Here is a 3787-nt window from a genome sequence, read left to right as displayed (position 1 = left end):
ATGAAGAATCCTGATGAAGCCAAAGGAAAAAATTATGAAGACCTGGAGACCCTTATAATTAATGTGCCAAAAAAGAGCAAGCTTATAATTCTGGGTGACTGTAATTCTAGAGAAGGTTCAGACTATCAGATTTGGCAGGATGTCCTAGGGAGGAATGGAGTTCAAAACAGCAACAGCAATTGTCACTTACTACTGAAGACTTGTGCATCTCACGACCTCATCACCAACACTGTCTTCCATTTACCTAAACACAATAAAACTTCATGGATGCACTCTCACAGCAACCATTGGCATTTAATAGACTATGTGTTTGTAAGGAGAAGAAACAGACAGAATGTCAGAGTGACAAAGACAATGTGTGGAGCAGAGTGTTGGACTGATCATGGACTTATCCTTTCCAAGCAAAATATTTGCACTTAACATTGCCCCAAGGCAAAATGACTGCCAGAAGAATTAATGTCAACAGATTAGAGCTGTTTTCGAAGTGGAAACAGTTTGTAGCTAGCTTGGAGGGAAAGTTGAGCCAACATACACTTGGCAATAGTGGAGCAGAAAAGGCGTGGGCAGCTTTCAGAGATTTGGTGCATAGCCCTACACTTGCTCATCTGGGTCAAAACAATCAAAAACCAAGACTGGTTTGATGAAAATGATGGAGAAATTCAGAAACTGCTAAACGAAAAATGAGAACGCCACAGAGTTTACCAGCAGCAGTTCATCCATCTCTAAGAAGGCAACGTTTAATTCCATTAAAAGTAAAGTACAAGCAAAGCTTAGACAGATGCAGGATTCCTGGCTCAGTAAGAAGGCTGATTAAATTCAGTTTTATGCAGATAGTAATAATCCAAAGTGCTTTTATGACACCCTGAAGACTATTTATGGGACAAAGACCTATGGTGCATCTCAACTCCTCAGTGCTGGTGGAGCCACATTGATTAGTGAAAGGATATGATCCTAGAGAGATGGGCTGAACACTTCCATAGTGTTCTCAACAGACCATCATCAATCAATGCTGAAGCCACTGACTGTTTACCTCAGGCTGAAGTCAATCCCTCCCTAGCTGAAGTTCCAACTGAAGAAGAATAGAACCTGTGGTGATTCTATTCCAGCTGAGATTTATGAGGTAGGGGATCCACTGCTCATACGAAAGCTGACTGGAATTTTCCAGGTAATATGGCACGAGGAGGTTATCCCCCAGGAGTTCAAGGATACCTCCATTGTCCATCTCTATAAAGGTAAAGGAAATAGATGGTCCTGTGACAATCGTGGGGTGGGGGGGGGGGGAGTCTCTCTCTTAATCATTGCTGGCAAGATTCTTGTCAGAGTCCTCTTTAATATTCTGATCCTTCACCTGGAAGATGGTCATTTACCTGAGAGCCACTATGGCTTCAGAAAGGGCTGAGGAACAGTTGACACGGTGTTTGCTGCCCAACAACTCCAGGAGAAATTCCAGGAGCAGAACAGAGGTACAACATTTGTAGATCTAAGGTCTTTGATACTGTCAGTCATGAGGGTTTATGGGGAATTTGTTCAAATTTGGTTGCCTGGAGAAGTTTATCAGCATTGTACATCAATTTTCTGATGGCATGCTTGCCCAAGTTCTGGATAATGGACAATGCTCTCATGCTTTCTTAGTCACCAATGGAGTAAAGCAAGGCTGTGTGCTTGCTCCTATGCTTTTTAGCATGATGTTTTCAGCCATGTTGCCAAATGCTTTCAATGAGGATGAATATGGCATCAAGATTAGCTACAGCGCTGAGGATAAATTCTTCAACTTGAAAAGGCTATAAGCCAAGAACAAAGTAGAGTAAGTGTTGGTGCATGACTTTCTGTTTGCTGATGACTGTGCCCTCAGTGCAGCCTCTGAAGCTGAGATGAAACCAATTATGTCTCAATTCTCTGCTCCTTGTGCTAATTTTGGCCTAACAATTAACACCAAGAAAACACAGGTGCTCCATCAGCTACCACCACACCATCCACATGTGGAACCATCAGTTACAGCAAATGAAGAAGTTGTAAGTGCTATGGATAAGTTCACTTACCTTGGTAGTGTACTTTCCAGGGATATACACATTGATAATGAGGTTGATGCACGCATTGCCAGAGCTAGCTCGGTGTTTGGGACGCTCCAAAGTAAAGTGTGGGAGAGAACAGGTATTAGACTGACTACCAAACTGAAGGTCTACAGAGCCATTGTGCTGACCTCATTGTTGCATGCCTGTGAAACCTGGACAGTCTACCAGCGCCATGTCAGGAAACTGAATCACCTCCATTTAAATTGTCTTACAAAGATTCTGAAGATCACCTGACACGATAAGGTACCAGACACTGAGGTCTTTTCTCAAACTAAACTACCAAGCATTCAAACTCTACTCAGAGAGTGCAACTCTGATGGGCTGGCCATATTGTTCAAATGCAAAATGTATGCTTACCAAAAAGACCATTTTATGGAGAACTCACAGGTCAAGCGTTCACATGGTGGTCACAAGGAGCAATACAAGGACACTCTCAAGGTCTCTCTTAAGTTTGGAATCGATTGTGTGACATGGGATACACTAGCACAGGACTGCTCAGCACAGCATGTCCATATCAGAGAAGATGCTGTGTTCTATGAGCAAAGCAGAATTGATGTAGCTCAAAAGAAACCTGAGGCACCATGTTGCCTGGCTCTGGTTCTTGCTTCAACAGTATTTGGACAGAATAGATTCAGGGTCCCTCAGCTCCCCTCACTTTTGAACTTCACGTTTCTGCAGCCCGCCAGCCCCTGGGACCAGCTACCCCTCCACCCCCACCCCACCTCCAGAACCAGCTGCCTTCTCCCTTCGCCGTTGGTGCACTGAGCTCTAGCCCCCAGATTCGCCAAAACTTCTCCTCTGAGGCTGAGGCCGCTGTCAACCGCCTGGCCAACCTGTACCTGCAGGCCTCCTACTCCTTTCTATTTCGATCTGAAAGATGTCGCCCTACCTAGGATGTCGTGTTTTTCCTGTGAGCTGGCAAAGGACAAACTCGAGGATGCTGAGCACCTTTAGGCAGCTCCAGAACCAATGTGGGGACCATGTCCTCCTCCAGGCTGTGCAGAAACCCGCCCAAGGTGAATGGGGCCACAGCCTGAATGCCATGCAGGCTGCCCTGAACCTGGAGAAGGGCCTCCTGAAGCTGCAAGCCCTGGGCTTGAGCCCAGGGGATCCACACCTGTATGACTTCCTGGAGAGCCAGTACCTGACTGAGGTGGTGAAGCTGCTGAAGCGCCTGGGGGACCACCTGAGCACCCTGCTCCTCCTTCAGGGAGGACCCCCAGTCTGGGCTGGGGGAGTACTTGTTTGAGAGGCTGAGCCTAAAGCATGACTAGGAGGAGCACCAAGGGCAGGGCAGGGCAGGGCAGGGCAGGGCAGGGCAGGGCAGGGCAGGGAAGGGAAGGGAAGGGAAGGGAAGGGAAGGGAAGGGAAGGGAAGGGAAGGGAAGGGAAGGGAAGGGAAAGGAAGGGAAGGGAAGGGAAGGGAAGGGAAGGCAAGGGAAGGGAAGGGAAGGCAAGGGAAGGGAAGGGAAGGGAAGGGAAGGGAAGAGAAGGGAAGGCAAGGGAAGGCAAGGGAAGGGAAGGGAAGGGAAGGGAAGGGAAGGGAAGGGAAGGGAAGGGAAGGGAAGGGAAGGGAAGGCAAGGGAAGGGAAGGGAAGGGAAGGGAAGGGAAGGGAAGGGAAGGGAAGGCAAGGGAAGGGAAGGGAAGGGAAAGTGAAATGCGCAAATTTAGATAATCCACCCCAAATGTTCACAAGAACTATTTGTGCCCAACTT

At 47.4% G+C, this 3787-nt stretch overlaps 1 pseudogene; it reads left to right on the top strand.

Moving 5' to 3' along the window:
• On the top strand, positions 1-3346 carry LOC118842736 (annotated as a pseudogene).
• Positions 3347-3787: the final 441 nt, after the last annotated feature.

The sequence above is a fragment of the Trichosurus vulpecula genome, chromosome 3 (genome assembly GCF_011100635.1).
Source record: "Trichosurus vulpecula isolate mTriVul1 chromosome 3, mTriVul1.pri, whole genome shotgun sequence".
NCBI classification, from domain to species: Eukaryota; Metazoa; Chordata; class Mammalia; order Diprotodontia; family Phalangeridae; genus Trichosurus; species Trichosurus vulpecula.
This window is presented reverse-complemented; position numbering and strand designations above follow the sequence as displayed.